Consider the following 10,538-nt stretch of genomic DNA (forward strand, 5'->3'; position numbering starts at 1 on the left):
AAGGGAGCCCTACTGACAGAGAAACAAAGAAAGGAGAGAGAGACTTGGAGAAAGGTTCAGTACTAAAGAGATTCAATATTGGTTCATTAAAGGACTATAAGAGAGAGAGGGAAAAAATGTATCTGACAAACATAAACCGAAGGATAGGATGGCTGTTTCAAGAAATGCCTCTGCAGTAATAATGTTGAATGTAAATGGATTAAACTCCCCAATTAAAAGATATAGATTCGCAGAATGGATCAAAAAATATGAACCATCAATATGTTGCATGCAAGAGACTCATCTTAGACACACAGACACAAAGAAATTGAAAGTGAAAGGATGGAAAAAATATTTCATGCAAGCTACAGCCAAAAGAAAGCAGGAGTAGCAATATTAATCTCAGATGAATTAGACTGTAAATGCAAGGATGTTATGAGAGACAAAGAAGGCCACTAAATACTAGTAAAAGGGCAATTCAACAAGAAGAAATAACAATCATAAATGTTTATGCACCCAATCATGGTGCCACAAAATACATGAGACAAACACTGGCAAAACTAAAGGAAGCAATGGATGTTTCCACAATAATTGTGAGAGACTTCAACACATCACTCTGTCCCATAGATAGAGTGACCAGACAGAAGACGAATAAGGAAATTGAAAACCTAAACAATCTGATAAATAATTGGATTTAACAGACATATATAGAACATTACATCCCAAATTACCAGGATACACATTCTTCTCTAGTGATCACAGAACTTTCTCCAGAATAGACCATATGCTGGGACATAAAACAAACCTCAATAAATTAAAAAAAAAAAAAAGAAATTATTCAAAGCACATTCTCTGACCACAATAGAATACAATTAGAAGTCAATAACCATAAGAGACTTAGAAAATTCACAAACACCTGGAGGTTAAACAACACACTCCTAAAATAAATGGTTTATAATGTAGAATATAGGGGAATGATGTCATGAAACATATGACAACATGGATGAAACTTGAAAACATAATGCTGAGCGAAATAAGCCAGGCACAAGAAGAGAAATATTATATGCTACCACTAAGGTGAACATTGAAAAATGTAAAATAAATGGCTTATAATGTAGAATGTAGGGAAACTAGAGATAGAGAGCAATTAATGGAGGGGGAATGATAACCCAATAAGAACAGATATTCTATCATGGGTAAATTTAACTGTCTGGGAATGCCCAGAAATGACTATGGTTTGTTAATTCCTGACGAGTATGGTAGGAACAAGTTCACAGAAATGTTGCTATATTAGGTTATTTTCTTGGAATAGAATAGGAACATGTTGGAAGTAAAGTAGTTATTTTAGGTTAGTTGTTTTTTTCTTACTCCCTTGTTATGGTTTGTTTGAAATATTTTTTTATTGTATACCTTTTTTAAAAAATTGTTTTTGATATAGTTTATTTTAAAAAAAGTTAATTAAAAAAAATGAAAAAATATGCAGACCCCCCCTTGAGGAGCTGGTGGAGAATGCAGGGGTGTTGGGCTTCCCCACCTGGATGGTTGCTGATGTGCTCACAGACATAGGGGACCGGTGGTTTGATGGGCTGAGCCCCTCTACCACAGGACTTGCACTTCGGAAGACTGTTGCTGCAAAGGAGAGGCTAAGCCTCCCTATAATTGTGCCTAAGTGTCTCCTCCTGAATGCCTCTTTGTTGCTCAGATGTGGCCCTCTCTCTCTAGCTAAGCCAACTTGGCAGGTGAAATCACTACCTTCCCCCCTATGTGGGATCTGACACCCAGGGGAGTGAATCTCCCTGGAAATGTGGAATATTACTTCCGGGGAGGAATGTAGACTCAGCATCGTGGGACAGAGAATATCTTCTTGACCAAAAGGGGGATGTGAAAGGAAATGAAGAGGCGGGGCAAGATGGCAGACTGGTGAGCTGTATGTTTTAGTTACTCCTCCAGGAAAGTAGGTAGAAAGCCAGGAACTGCGTGGACTGGACACCACAGAGCAATCTGACTTTGAGCATACTTCATACAACACTCATGAAAACGTGGAACTGCTGAGATCAGCGAAATCTGTAAGTTTTTGCGGCCAGGGGACCCGCGCCCCTCCCTGCCAGGCTCAGTCCTGTGGGAGGAAGGGCTATCAGCTCCGGGAAGGAGAAGGGAGAACTGCAGTGGCAGCCCTTATCAGAAACTTATTCTACTTATCCAAACTCCAACCATAGATAGACTGAGACCAGACACCAGAGAATCTGAGAGCAGCCAGCCCAGCAGAGAGGAGACAGGCATAGAAAAAAAACAACACAAAAAACTCCAAAATAAAAGCGGAGGATTTTTGGAGTTCTGGTGAACATAGAAAGGGGAAGGGCAGAGCTCAGGCCCTGAGGCGCATATGCAAATCCCGAAGAAAAGCTGATCTCTCTGCCCTGTGGACCTCTCCTTAATGGCCCTGGTTGCTTTGTCTCTTAGCATTTCAATAACCCATTAGATCTCTGAGGAGGACCCTTTTATTTTTAATCCTTTTTTCTTTTTCTAAAACAATTACTCTAAGAAGCCCAATACAGAAAGCTTCAAAGACTTGCAATTTGGGCAGGTCAAGTCAAGAGCAGAACTAAGAGAGCTCTGAGACAAAAGGCAATAATCCAGTGGCTGAGAAAATTCACTAAACACCACAACTTCCCAAGAAAAGGGGGGTGTCTGCTCACAGCCATCATCCTGGTGGACAGGAAACACTCCTGCCCATTGCCAGCCCCATAGCCCAGAGCTGCCCCAGACAACCCAGTGTGACGGAAGTGCTTCAAATAACAGGCACACACCACAAAACTGGGCGTGGACATTAGCCTTCCCTGCAACCTCAGCTGATTGTCCCAGAGTTGGGAAGGTGGAGCAGTGGGAATTAACAGAGCCCCATTCAGCCATCATTTCAGCAGACTGGGAGCCTCCCTACACAGCCCAGCAGCCCAGAACTTCCCTGGGGGGACGGCACTCACCGATGACATAGCACAGTCATCCCTCAACAGAGGACCCGGGGTGCACAGCCTGGAAGAGGGGCCCACTTGCAAGGCTCAGGAGCCATATGCCAATACCAAAGACTTGTGGGTCAGTGGCAGAGACAAACTGTGGCAGGACTGAACTGAAGGATTAGACTATTGCAGCAGCTTTAAAACTCTAGGATCACCAGGGAGATTTGATTGTTAGGGCCACCCCCCCTCCCTGACTGCCCAGAAACACGCCCCGTATACAGGGCAGGCAACACCAACTACACACGCAAGCTTGGTACACCAATTGGACCCCACAAGACTCACTCCCCCACTCACCAAAAAGGCTAAGCAGGGGAGAACTGGCTTGTGGAGAACAGGTGGCTCGTGGACGCCACCTGCTGGTTAGTTAGAGAAAGTGTACTCCACGAAGCTGTAGATCTGATAAATTAGAGATAAGGACTTCAATTGGTCTACAAATCCTAAAAGAACCCTATCAAGTTCAGCAAATGCCACGAGGCCAAAAACAACAGAAAACTATAAAGCATATGAAAAAAACAGACGATATGGATAACCCAAGCCCAAGCACCCAAATCTAAAGATCAGAAGAGACACAGCACCTAGAGCAGCTACTCAAAGAACTAAAGATGAACAATGAGACCATAGTACGGGAGACAAAGGAAATCAAGAAGAACCTAGAAGAGCATAAAGAAGACATTGCAAGACTAAATAAAAAAATGGATGATCTTATGGAAATTAAAGAAACTGTTGACCAAATTGAAAAGATTCTGGACACTCATAGTACAAGACTAGAGGAAGTTGAACAACGAATCAGTGACCTGGAAGATGACAGAATGGAAAATGAAAGCATAAAAGAAAGAATGGGGAAAAAAATTGATAAAATCGAAATGGACCTCAGGGATATGATAGATAGTATGATACGTCCGAATATAAGACTCATTGGTGTCCCAGAAGGGGAAGAAAAGGGTAAAGGTCTAGGAAGAGTATTCAAAGAAATTGTTGGGGAAAACTTCCCAAATCTTCTAAACAACATAAATACACAAATCATAAATGCTCAGCGAACTCCAAATGGAATAAATCCAAATAAACCCACTCTGAGACATATACTGATCACACTGTCAAACACAGAAGAGAAGGAGCAAGTTCTGAAAGCAGCAAGAGAAAAGCAATTCACCACATACAAAGGAAACAGCATAAGACTAAGTAGTGACTACTCAGCAGCCACCATGGAGTCAAGAAGGCAGTGGCACGATATATTTAAAATTCTGAGTGAGAAAAATTTCCAGCCAAGAATACTTTATCCAGCAAAGCTCTCCTTCAAATTTGAGGGAGAGCTTAAATTTTTCACAGACAAACAAATGCTGAGAGAATTTGCTAACAAGAGACCTGCCCTACTGGAGATACTCAAGGGAGCCCTACAGACAGAGAAACAAAGAAAGGACAGAGAGACTTGGAGAAAGGTTCAGTACTAAAGAGATTCGGTATGGGTACAATAAAGGATATTAATAGACAGAGGGGAAAAATATGACAAACATAAACCAAAGGATAAGATGGCTGATTCAAGAAATGCCTTCACGGTTATAGCGTTGAATGTAAATGGATTAAACTCCCCAATTAAAAGATATAGATTCGCAGAATGGATCAAAAAAAATGAACCATCAATATGTTGCATACAAGAGACTCATCTTAGACACAGGGACACAAAGAAACTGAAAGTGAAAGGATGGAAAAAAATATTTCATGCAAGCTACAGCCAAAAGAAAGCAGGTTGTGCCAGTTTGAATGTATTATGTCCCCCAGAAAAAGCCATATTCTTTGATGCAATCTTGTGGGGCAGACATAATAGTGGGGATTAAGTTGGAATGTTTGGATTCGGAGATACGCCCCACCCAACTGTAGATGATAACTGATGGGATATTTCCACGGAGGTATGGCCCCGCCCATTTGGGGTGGGCCTTGGTCAGTGGAGCCATATAAATGTGCTGACTCAAAGAGACTGAAGGCAGTGCAGCTGGGAGTGATGTTATTCGAAGAGGAGCAAGCTTGCTAGAGAGGAATGTCCTGGGAGAAGCCATTTTGAAACCAGAACTTTGGAGCAGACGCCAGCCATGTGCCTTCCCAGCTAACAGAGGTTTTCCAGAAGCTATTTGCCATCCTCCAGTGAAGGTACCCGATTATTGATGTGTTACCTTGGACACTTTATGGCCTTAAGACTGTAATTGTGTAGTGAAATAAACCCCCGTTTTATAAAGGCCTATCCATCTCTGGTGTTTTGCATTCCGCAGCATTAGCAAACTAAGACAGATTTTGGTACCAGAGAAGTGGGGTGCTTTTGCTGCTGACTTTGCAAACACCAAACATGTTGGAATGGCTTTTTAAATGGATAACGGGGAGTTTCTGGAAGAATTGTGAGGAGCTTGATAGAAAAGGCCAAAACTGCTTTAAAGAGACTGTTTGTGGAAATATGGACTCTAAAGATACTTCTGATGAGGACTTGAACAGAAATGATGAATATGTTGTTGTAAACTGGAAGAAAGGCGATCCTTGTTTTAAAGTGGCAGAGAATTTGGCAAAATTGAGTCCTGGTGTCATATGGAAGGAAGAATCTGGAAGCAACAACCTGGAATACTTAGCTGAGGAGATCTCCAGACTACCTGTGGAGGATGTAACCTGGCTTCTCCTTGCAGCTTATAGTAAAATGCGAGCGGAGAGAGATAAACTTAGAACTGAACTCTTGGGTTCAAAGAAACCAGAAGCTGATGGCTTGGAAAATTATGAGCTTCCAGGGGGTGGAATCCCAGAAGCTACAGCCCAATGTGAGGATGTAACCAAACATGGAACCCAGCCGCCATTTCAGTACAAGCCAAGATTGGAGATGGAATTATCCAGAAAGGATTTGTGGAAACTCCTATTGTCTTATGGCTTTGACCCCTGTGTGCTTCATGCAAAGCCAACAGAATTTTTGCAAGAACTTTATAGACAGAGCTGCTGCCAGTCTGGACTGGAGGAGACAGACAAGGAACAAATTGCAGGAAAAATTTCTTCAAAGACAGAGCTATGGAGGTTGAGGTCTGGAGTCAAGAGGCCTTGGGCTGGGAAAGTGGAGCAGCCCACACGCATGGAAAGGGTGAGTTTGCCCCGGAGGTTGAGGGTGGGCATTCCACCTTGATGTTCTGGAAGAGTTTTGCCACCCGAGGTCCCAAAGAGGGTGGAGCACATTCCCAAGGAATTGGGGAGAGCCTGGCTGTCACCACACTATTCTGAAGGGGTTGAGCATGTGCCCCGGAGATGGAAGGGAATCCGGGAGCTGCCCCAATATTTGAGGAGGGTGGGGCCGAGAAGGTGGTCTCCCCAATGTGTGGGTATGTTGGAGCACTCACCTAAGCGTTTGGAGAGGAAAGGGCTGCCGAAAAGGCCCTTAGGAAGGGTTGGGCTCCCACTCTCTCAAGTCCCAAGGATGCAACGTTGTTCTGTTAATGACTCTTAGACTTTGAAATCTAATGGAGTTTGTCCTGAAGGTTTTAAGAACTGTTTTGGTCCTGTTAACCCTGTTTTCCTTACTGTTTCACCTTATGGCAATGGAAATGTTTATCCTATGAATGTCCCTCCTTTGTATATTGGAAGCATATAACTTGTTCTAAGTCCACAGATCCAAGCTAAAGGAAAAGTATGCCTTAGGACTGACCATGCCTGTATTTGATTTTGATGGGATTTTGTACTTAACTATTGTTACTGAAATGATTTAAGTTTCTGTGGTATTGTGGGATGAATGTATTTTGTATTTGGAAAGAATATGTTTTTCTGGGGTCCAGGGGGTGGAATGTGCCAGTTTGAATGTATTATGTCCCCCAGAAAAAGCCATATTCTTTGATGCAATCTTGTGGGGCAGACATAATAGTGGGGATTAAGTTGGAATGTTTGGTTTCGGAGATACGCCCCACCCAACTGTAGATGATAACTGATGGGATATTTCCACGGAGGTGTGGCCCCACCCATTCGGGGTGGGCCTTGATCAGTGGAGCCCTATAAATGTGCTGACTCAAAGAGACTGAAGGCAGTGAAGCTGTGAGTGATGTTATTCGAAGAGGAGCAAGCTTGCTAGAGAGGAATGTCCTGGGAGAAGCCATTTTGAAACCAGAACTTTGGAGCAGACGCCAGCCATGTGCCTTCCCAGCTAACAGAGGTTTTCCAGACGTGCTATTTGCCATCCTCCAGTGAAGGTACCCGATTATTGATGTGTTTCCTTGGACACTTTATGGCCTTAAGACTGTAATTGTGTAGTGAAATAAACCACCGTTTTATAAAGGCCTATCTATCTCTGGTGTTTTGCATTCCGCAGCATTAGCAAACTAAGACACAGGTGTAGCAATATTAATCTCAGATAAAATAGACTTCAAATGCAGGGATGTTTTGAGAGACAAAGAAGGCCACTACATACTAATAAAGGGGCAATTCAGCAAGAAGAAATAACAATCGTAAATGTCTATGCACCCAATCAAGGTGCCACTAAATACATGAGAGAAACACTGGCAAAACTAAAGGAAGCAATTGATGTTTCCACAATAATTGTGGGAGACTTCAACACATCACTCTCTCCTATAGATAGATCAACCAGACAGAAGACCAATAAGGAAATTGAAAACCTAAACAATCTGATAAATGAATTAGATTTAACAGACATATACAGGACATTACATCCCAAGTCACCAGGATACACATACTTTTCTAGTGCTCATGGAACTTTCTCCAGAATAGATCATATGCTGGGACATAAAACAAGCCTCAGTAAATTTAAAAAGATTGAAATTATTCAAAGCACATTCTCTGACCACAATGGAATACAATTAGAAGTCAATAACCATCAGAGACTTAGAAAATTCACAAATACCGGGAGGTTAAACAACACACTCCTAAACAATCAGTGGGTTAAAGAAGAAATAGCAAGAGAAATTGCTAAATATATAGAGACGAATGAAAATGAGAACACAACATACCAAAACCTATGGGATGCAGCAAAAGCAGTGCTAAGGGGGAAATTTATAGCACTAAACGCATATATTAAAAAGGAAGAAAGAGCCAAAATCAAAGAACTAATGGATCAACTGAAGAAGCTAGAAAATGAACAGCAAACCAATCCTAAACCAAGTAGAAGAAAAGAAATAACAAGGACTAAGGCAGAAATAAGTGACATAGAGAACAAAAAAACAATAGAGAGGATAAATATCACCAAAAGTTGGTTCTTCGAGAAAATCAACAAGATTGACAAGCCCCTAGCTAGACTGACAAAATCAAAAAGAGAGAAGACCCATATAAACAAAATAATGAATGAAAAAGGTGACATAACTGCAGATCCTGAAGAAATTAAAAAAATTATAAGAGGATATTATGAACAACTGTATGGCAACAAACTGGATAATGTAGAAGAAATGGACAATTTCCTGGAAACATATGAACAACCTAGACTGACCAGAGAAGAAATAGAAGACCTCAACCAACCCATCACAAGCAAAGAGATCCAATCAGTCATCAAAAATCTTCCCACAAATAAGTGCCCAGGGCCAGATGGCTTCACAGGGGAATTCTACCAAACTTTCCAGAAAGAACTGACACCAATCTTACTCAAACTCTTTCAAAACATTGAAGAAAATGGAACACTACCTAACTCATTTTATGAAGCTAACTTCAATCTAGTACCAAAACCAGGCAAAGATGCTACAAAAAAGGAAAACTACCGGCCAATCTCCCTAATGAATATAGATGCAAAAATCCTCAACAGAATACTTGCAAATCGAATCCAAAGACACATTAAAAAAATCGTACACCATGACCAAGTGGGGTTCATTCCAGGCATGCAAGGATGGTTCAACATAAGAAAATCAATCAATGTATTACAACACATTAACAAGTCAAAAGGGAAAAATCAATTGATCATCTCAATAGATGCTGAAAAAGCATTTGACAAAATCCAACATCCGTTTTTGATAAAAACACTTCAAAAGGTAGGAATTGAAGGAAACTTCCTCAACATGATAAAGAGCATATATGAAAAACTCACAGCCAGCATAGTACTCAATGGTGAGAGACTGAAAGCCTTCCCTCTAAGATCAGGAACAAGACAAGGATGCCCGCTGTCACCACTGTTATTCAACATTGTGCTGGAAGTGCTAGCCAGGGCAATCCGGCAAGACAAAGAAATAAAAGGCATCCAAATTGGAAAAGAAGAAGTAAAACTGTCATTGTTTGCAGATGATATGATCTTATATCTAGAAAACCCTGAGAAATCGACGATACACCTACTAGAGCTAATAAACAAATTTAGCAAAGTAGCGGGATACAAGATTAATGCACATAAGTCAGTAATGTTTCTATATGCTAGAAATGAACAAACTGAAGAGACACTCAAGAAAAAGATACCATTTTCAATAGCAACTAAAAAAATCAAGTACCCAGGAATAAACTGAACCAAAGATGTAAAAGACCTATACAAAGAAAACTACATAACTCTACTAAAAGAAATAGAAGGGGACCTTAAAAGATGGAAAAATATTCCATGTTCATGGATAGGAAGACTAAATGTCATTAAGATGTCAATTCTACCCAAACTCATCTACAGATTCAATGCAATCCCAATCAAAATTCCAACAACCTACTTTGCAGACTTGGAAAAGCTAGTTATCAAATTTATTTGGAAAGGGAAGATGCCTCGAATTGCTAAAGACACTCTAAAAAAGAAAAAGGAAGTGGGAGGACTTACACTCCCTGACTTTGAAGCTTATTATAAAGCCACAGTTGCCAAAACAGCATGGTACTGGCACAAAGATAGACATATAGATCAATGGAATCGAATTGAGAATTCAGAGATAGACCCTCAGATCTATGGCCGACTGATCTTTGATAAGGCCCCCAAAGTCACTGAACTGAGTCATAATGGTCTTTTCAACAAATGAGGCTGGGAGAGTTGGATATCCATAACCAAAAGAATGAAAGAGGACCCCTACCTCACCCCCTACACAAAAATTAACTCAAAATGGACCAAAGATCTCAATATAAAAGAAAGTACCATAAAACTCCTAGAAGATAATGTAGGAAAACATCTTCAAGACCTTGTATTAGGCGGCCACTTCCTAGACTTTACACCCAAAGCACAAGCAACAAAAGAGAAAATAGATAAATGGGAACTCCTCAAGCTTAGAAGTTTCTGCACCTCAAAGGAATTTCTCAAAAAGGTAAAGAGGCAGCCAACTCAATGGGAAAAAATTTTTGGAAACCATGTATCTGACAAAAGACTGATATCTTGCATATATAAAGAAATCCTACAACTCAATGACAATAGTACAGACAGCCCAATTATAAAATGGGCAAAAGATATGAAAAGACAGTTCCCTGAAGAGGAAATACAAATGGCCAGGAAACACATGAAAAAATGTTCAGCTTCACTAGCTATTAGAGAGATGCAAATTAAGACCACAATGAGATACCATCTAACACCGGTTAGAATGGCTGCCATTAAACAAACAGGAAACTACAAATGCTGGAGGGGATGTGGAGAAATTGGAACTCTTATTCATT

Source organism: Choloepus didactylus, chromosome 4 (genome assembly GCF_015220235.1).
Source record: "Choloepus didactylus isolate mChoDid1 chromosome 4, mChoDid1.pri, whole genome shotgun sequence".
Lineage (NCBI taxonomy): Eukaryota > Metazoa > Chordata > Mammalia > Pilosa > Megalonychidae > Choloepus > Choloepus didactylus.